Source organism: Echiichthys vipera, assembly GCF_963691815.1.
Source record: "Echiichthys vipera genome assembly, chromosome: 23".
Classification (NCBI taxonomy): Eukaryota; Metazoa; Chordata; class Actinopteri; order Perciformes; family Trachinidae; genus Echiichthys; species Echiichthys vipera.
The window spans coordinates 15,890,970-15,899,044 of record NC_139848.1 but is presented as its reverse complement, the minus strand read 5'-3'; positions in this window follow the sequence as shown (position 1 = coordinate 15,899,044).

Here is an 8,075-nt window from a genome sequence, read left to right as displayed (position 1 = left end):
ACAGGTGCAGCTTAACCAATGTCATAATATAGCAACAAGTGTGCAAGACATTTTGATGAAATGATGTAGCGCTTTCTCATCCACGTTAGGGTTGTCATAATACTGGAATATCAAAGTCGATGCTGATACAGATACCCAGGAAAATACTCAAATATGTTCAAACTTATGTTTGTTTTCTTGTGTTGTATAGCTCAGGAATTTATGTGAACATTAAATTATTCCATAAAGGAGGTTAAACCTCGGATTCAGTTGGTGAATCACTTGTTGTTAGTCAGGGTTCTCCCCAGTGTAAACAGGGATCTGCTCCATGCTAATCCAGTTCTGTTTATCGTCTGTTATGTTTCTGCTGACTCCATATTGCTGCTTGACTTTTCAGACGTTATTGTGTCATTTTGATAAATGATGTCTCTTAACATAAGACGGACAGTACTGATGATGTTATCTGCTTAGCTCAGCAGTTGGAAGCATACGTATGTACCCCGGGTCTTATGTTCCCTGCTTTGTATGTTCCGCGCCTTTTTCTAAAATTGTCCTATGTTCTCCAGTCTGCTCTTCTTTCCACAGTCAGTGCTGAATTCCATGGCAAATAGGCCTATGTAGACCTAACCCTACTCACTAACCCTGACCCTAACCCCAACCCTTCCGATCTGACCATATTAATTATATTTTATAATTATGTTTGATGGATTTATCATGAATTTTATCCCTATATATATTTTACCTATATTTTTAACTTTGACGTATTTGACGTCCATGTACAGCACTAAGCATGTTTTAGGATCTGAATGGGTGCATTCTAATTCATTTTATTTATTCTCTTATTTATTAATTTCTACCCGCAGAGGGGGCCCTCCAAACAAGCACAAAGGATTTTGACATGTCAATCACCACAGACATCTGAGGGTCATTCCCTTTTATCTCACAACCTTTTAAGTATATATATATATATATGTTATATTATTTTTCTTTTATTTCACTAGTATTTAAAATCTATAAAAAACTACAAGAAACTGCTGTCTGTATAAATATCATAAAAAAAAAATGGACATAGCATCTTCGTCGAGGTCCAGTCTCTCAACTTGATTCAATCGTCCTCACCTACGGGATCATCAATGGACTCCTTCTGTTTGGATTGACTTTGTAATTGTCATGAATGGACTTTACTATGAGAGGAGCTGGTACAGGGGCCAGTTGGTAAGTCTTTAAAACACTCTTTTAATAAACTCCGGGTTCTCTAACTATGTTGATGATGGTTCGTTTTATGTGTAGGGACTCTCTTTGGTGTTATTTTAAACAGTATTAGTGGTTAAAAAAAAATCAAGTTTAATGTCTTCACCATACTGCCACGAGCTCATCAGTGTTAGCCACATCCGGCTGTTAGCGACTCTCCTGGATATCCCTGATAATAGTTAATAAACTAAAAAAACTATCTTGATGGCTTATTTGATGTATGTTAGTGCCGAAAAAGACCATGGGATGATTAACGCCGGAATTACACTTTAAGTTTAAAACTTAATGGAGTTTATGCAACTGGGCACCGATCATCGCCCCCGATTTGTTGTAAAAGTTTCCATCTCAAGTCATTAAGTGAGTTCTCAAACAACTCAAACATCAAATTGCATTAAATAGGTCAACAAGAAAAGTGAAAAATATGTCATATTTACATATTACACTATTATAAACAAACCGTTGTCAAACTGAAGGATCAAAATGTGCCAATGAAACAGTTTCCAAAACAGAATCCAGCTAACATGAGACATTGGCACTGATTGGTGACTTTATACTACTTTTCATTTTATTTATTTTTCTTCTGTGGGTAATAGTTTTGCCCCCTGCGATAGACTTGACCATGTTTGGACATTGCTTTAGCTCCGTGCTCATTACATTCCACAGTTTCACACCAGCCATTGAAATGCATTGACTTTTTAAAGTCGTGCGAACTGCTGGCGTCTTAAAATTAAATTTTTCGCTCAAATTATAACCCACCTCTCTGTCAAAAAAAAGTGGTTGAATATTATCTGGTAACAGTTTGTATGTAAAAACAGGAGGTTGGTGTGATCATAATAACCAGCTTTATAGATTGTTCTAATGGTCGTATTTGAAGTGCGACTAGTGGTAGCAGTGAGCTTTTGTAAGTGGTCCCCCAGATCTCCACACAGTCATTTAAATAAGGTAAGATCATTGAACAGTAGAGAATATGCAATGATTTCTGATCCAGTATATACTTTACTTTGCATAGGACTGAGATGCTACGTGACAGATTTAACATGTTTTATGTGAGGTTTCCAGCAGAGCTTGGGGTCGATTGTCACACCTAGGAATTTATTTACATATACTCTTTCAATATTAACACCGTCTATCTTAACATTTACGTCATTATTTAAATCCCAATTTCCAAACAGCATGATTTTTGTTTTGCTTAAATTCAAGGATAATCTAATATTGTCAAACCACCTTTTTAGTTTGCTCATTCCAGATGAAATTAACTCCAGAAGCTGCTGCAAATCCTCTCCCGTACAAAAAAATATTTGTGTCATCTGCAAATAACACAAATTGTAGAATATTTGAGGTTTTACATATATCATTTATGTAGAGAATAAAAATAATTGTCCCCAACACTGACCCCTGGAGGACACCACAAGCAATGTCCAAACAAGATGACATGTATTCACCCATCTGCACTAACTGTTGCCTGTTTTGTAGAAAGCTCCACAGCCAGTTTAATATAACCCCCATGATAACATACCGTTCTAATTTATTAATTAATCTGTCATGATTTATTGTATCAAATGTTTTTTTAGATCAATAAAAACAACAGCTGCATAATTCTTTTTGTCAAGGGAATTTGTGATTTTTTCAGTTGGCTCGATGACGCCAGCTGCTCGAGCCTCCGCCGACTCCACTACACCTCCACCCTGACATCGCTTTCCTGCCCCGTTGGAGATATATCCACCGGGGGTCCCGCCGAAGTTTCCGAGAGTCCATCTGGTCAAACTCCCGTCGCTCTCCATCCAACACCGGCTGTGTTGCCAACAAGTACGGCACCACCACCGTCAACTCGGGCCTGCTAAACATCCGCTCACTCACAAGCAAGGGGCATCTCATCCAGGATCTCCTCAGTAATCGGAAGTTTGATTTTATCTGTTTAACTGAGACATGGCAACAGCCCAACAACTTTTCCCAACTCAAAGACTCAACTCCTCCGGGGTTTGTTTACATCTGTAAACCCCCCTGTTCTGGACGGGGAGGTCTTGCGATAATTTACCGGTCTCGCCGCTGTCTGTCCCTGCCTTCAGCTCCTTCGAATCCACTGTCTGCCAACTGCCTTGACCTACTCCTACAACTATTGTAGTTTACCACCCCCGAAACCAAATAGCGAGTTTTTAAATTACCTTGCTGCTTTTCTCGCACACCTTTCCACTCTCTCACCGAACACTATATTGCTGGGATATTTTAACATACACATTGACAATATAAACCATCCTCTTACCAGAGACTTTGCATCCTGCCTTGAGAGCGCCGGATTTCAGCAGCACACCCATATTCCCACACACTCCAAAGGACAAATCCTTGATTTAATATGCTGCTCTGGTGTCACCCCTACTGACTGTGCAGCAGCTGAACTACCCATCACCGACCACTTCCTCCTCTCATTCAACATCGACCTCACTCCATCACTCCATCACTAAGTCCCCTCGTCTCATCTCCTTTCGCAATATTAAAGGCATAAACACGGACTCTCTCTCCTCTAATATTGAAAATTTCATGGACATTGAAGAATTACTGACCCCTGACCAGCTGGTTTCATACTATTACACTGGACTTCATGATATCCTCAACTCCCTGGCTCCACTAAAAACCATATCTGTCTCTTTCTCCCTCTCTGCTCCCTGGTTTAAGCCTGAACTCCAGCTTATGAAAGACAAAGGCAGGCAGCTTGAACGGCTTCACCATAAAACTGGATTGACTGTTCACAAAAATAATTTTCTGCACTTCCAGGACTGTATTACTAAATCCAAATCAAACTATTACTCCAGCATAATCTGTTCAAATGTTGGTAACACCAAGTCACTCTTTTCACTGTTTAACAATATCACCCGATCCCCAGTTTCTTTACCACCCCACTTGTATTCAACTGCCTTCTGTAACTCTCTTATGTATTTCTTCAACACCAAAATCCAGACAATCCACCAGGAACTCGGTTCAAACTCCTCCAGGGTCACTTCTGACCTCCACCTACCTGCCCACCCCTTCTCCTCTTTCAAGCTCCCCACCCTCTCAGAGATCTCCGACCTACTTCCATATGTCCAAGCCCACCACATGTTAGCTCGACCCCCTCCCCAGAGTTCTGGTTAAATCCTGCCTCCCCTCTCTGGTCCGCCTCATTTCTGCCATCATCCACTCCTCTCTCACCACTGAAACTGTTCCTGCATCATTCAAAACCGCTGCAATTACCCAAATCCTGAAAAACCTGGTGCAGATCCTACCAACTACAATAATTCCTCCTCATTACAGCTGATTCTGGTCTACTCACTATGCTTATCCTCCTCGACCTGAGTGCGGCCTTTGATACCATCAGCCACCGGACCCTCCTCAATAGATTACATTCCATCGGCATCACCCACACTCCACTAAAGTGGTTCCGATCCTACCTTTCAGGCCGCACTCAGTTCATACAACTCAAATCCTTCACATCCCAGCATCCCCCCGTCACTTCAGGTGTGCCCTTTTCATCATTTACCTTATTCCCCTCTGCAATATCTTCCTTAAGTACATCAGTTTCCACTGTTATGCGGATGACACCCAGCTCTATCTCTCCAGTAAACCCACCTCCACCGTCTCCCCCTCCCCTCAAGAGTCTGGGTGTCATCCTCGACAGTACTTTATCTTTTTCACTCTCATATCAATAACATTACTCAGTCTGCTTATTTTCACCTACGCAACATCAACCGCCTCCGCCCCTCCCTCACCCCCCATACCACTTCTATTCTTGTTCATAGCCTTGTCACCTCTAGCCTCGATTCCTGCAATTCTCTCCTCTCCAGTATCACTCAAAAATCCCTCCATAAACTCCAGTTAGTCCAGAACTCAGCTCCCCGCATCATCACAAGGACTCCCTCCATCCACCACATCAACCCCGTCCTACAACAGCTGCACTGGCTCCCAATCAAGTTCCGTATTGAATTCAAAATCCTCCTCTTAACATTTAAGTCCATCTACAGTCTTCCATGTCATTATAGTCAGTAGAAGTCAGTGAGTAGTCAGTAGAAGTTTTGTTTATGAACAATCTCTATAATTTCACTCTCTTCCACAGCTATAAGTGTCAAGAGTCGGTTCTGTCAGTACCCTCCTCTCTCCCGTTTGTGTGAGTTTGTATTGCTCTGACTGTATTTCCCTGAATGTGTCTCTCTCTTATGTTTTGTCGTCCAGGTCCGGTAGGCGTGTTCCCTCCAGCTGCAGCCTGTTTCACTAATCACCTGATGGAGTACTTATACCCTGAGCTGACATCCATGCAGCACCGGACCGTTGTTATGCTTCCCTTGGTAAACTGTTTCCCCCGGATTGGCTCCCGTTACTCGTTTGTGGTTTTTGCGCTCCTCGTCGTTAATTGTATTTATCGTTGTTGTCTTTTGTTTCTCCGTAGTTTCCCGTGTTCCTGTCTCCTCGTCCTGTACCCTGATCGTCCGTGGTTTCCTCGTTCCTGTTTTCCTCGACCGTCTAGTCCCTAGTATTCCTGTTACCCTGTAGTGTTTAACGTTTTGTTTGTCGTTTATATTAAACGTTTGTTTTTACTTTCATCCTGTGTCCGTGTCTGCATTTGGGTCCACTCTCTTTGTGTTATATACCTGTACCGTTCATGACACTAAGAAACATTGATTTTGGATTCATGTCTATGAAATCCTCATTCCTGTCTTCAGAGCTCATCGAAACAGGGATTTTCTCAGTCAGTATTGGTCCAACATTCAAAAAATAATTATTGAAGCCATTAACTGCATTGTCCATGTTATCAATAGTTATATCATTATTAATAAAGTCATGTGGATAATTGATTTGTCTAGCACCATTACCAATAACACAATTTAATATATCCCATAGAACTTTAATATTGTTTTATTATTATCTAATAAATTAATGGAATATTCTTTCCTTCTGTTTCTCATAAAAATAGTTAGCTTACTTTTATATTTCTTATATTAATTTTCAGCATCTTTGGTTTTAAGTTTTATGAATTCTTTATGTAGTGATTCTTTCTTTTTGCAGTCATTTTTTTAATCCCTTAGTTATCCACGCACTATCTGAATATTTAAATTTCAATTTGATTTCCTTTATTGGACAGTGTTTATCATTCAACAATTTAAATGTCCCTAAGAACATTTCACATTTCAGCCTGGTCAATGTTTTCTTCTTTATATAATATTTCCCAATTTTGATTTGTTAATTCTTTATTTAAAGCATTTATTGACTCTTCTGTCCGTACTCTTCTGTACTTGAATGCACGCCCCTGTTTTTCCTTCTTGTAGTCATTATTGAAAACTATAAACACTGGCAGATGGTCACTGATGTCATTGATCATTAATCCACGTATTGCATTATTGTCTATAAGGTTTGTAAATATGTTATCAATCAATGTTGCACAGTGAGACGTAATCCTGCTGGGTCGGGTGATTGTTGGGTAGAGGCTTAGACTGTACATTGTATTGATAAAGTCTTCAGTTGGTTTGTGGTTATTCGGATTAAGCAAATCTATATTAAAATCCCCACAGATGAAAATGACCTTTTTGATTAGACCTTGTGTTTCTTCCATCCAGTCCCTGAATATATTGGAACTCTGTGCTCTATATACAACTAACAATTACGTTTTTTTTTCCATGCAGATTTCAACAGTTTAACATTTAAATAAATTTCCGAATGCAATTGTCATTCCTTCTACCACCTTGCAATTAAGATTTTTGTCCACATACATAGCCACATATCCTCCAGTCTTGTTCTCTTTGTTCTTGTAGTTGAGTTCATAGCCATGTAATTAAAAGTCCACACCCTTTTCCGTGTTGATCCAAGTTTCTGATATTGCAATTATGTTAAATGGTTGTGCAAATTGACATAAATATTCCTTAATGTGAAAATTTGCATACAGACTTCTACTGTTAGAATGAATGATAGCTTCTGATCTGCCTTAATGGTGTTATTGTACTGTTCATCTGTGTAATAGCTACAGTCTTCACTGATGTATAAGAAGAAGTTTTTTTCCAGGTCAATATTGTATTCGATGTCTTGCAAATTGTGCTCTTTGAATTCAAATGTTTTCGGTTCCAGATGCTCATTATCAGCAATCATTTAAGTTATAGGCACCGGTATAATGTCTCCAGATGTAGATGAATGATTTCCTTGAGAGTGTGTCATGGTTGTGTAGGGTTTTTACTCACTTGTGATTCCACGTCGGCCTTATTGAAACAATGTCTTTGATCACCATCACTTTGGCCTCCTCCGGTGTTCCATTCAGCTTTATGAAGATTTTGCAGTTGGTGGTCCAAGTGGATTGTATTTTATTTAGCTTCTTGATGAATCGTGCTTTCTTGGCAATATCTGCGTTTCGTTTTGTAAGGTGTTCGTTGATGTAGATGTCTGTCCCCTTCAGCTGCATGCCTTGTTTTAGTAGTGCGATTTTGTGTTTGCGGTTCACAAACCTCATTATTACGGCCGGTTTGTCGTGTTGCTTTTGCGGGGCAGAGGGTGACAAGCTTCGATAGTGTTGCAGTCAAAGTTGATTCCCTTTGACTGAAAGAATGCTGCCACTTGATGTTCCACAGCCTCGGTAAACTCACCGTGCTGCTCCTTGCGGTCAGGTGTTGTGGCCTGTGCTTACGTGCGAGTGGTGACTCCCCGTACAAATTAACAAGGTTTGATTTGTAGCCCCGTTATAATCACATCATTCATTCTTGTGTATCGCTCCAGGTCGGCTACTTTGCTCTCCAAGAACATGATCTTCTTGTCCTTCTCCTTGTTCTCCAGCCTCAGCGCCTTCACCTCAGCCACATGGTCAAGGACAGAGTGCTGCTGCAGCCTGACAGCGGTAA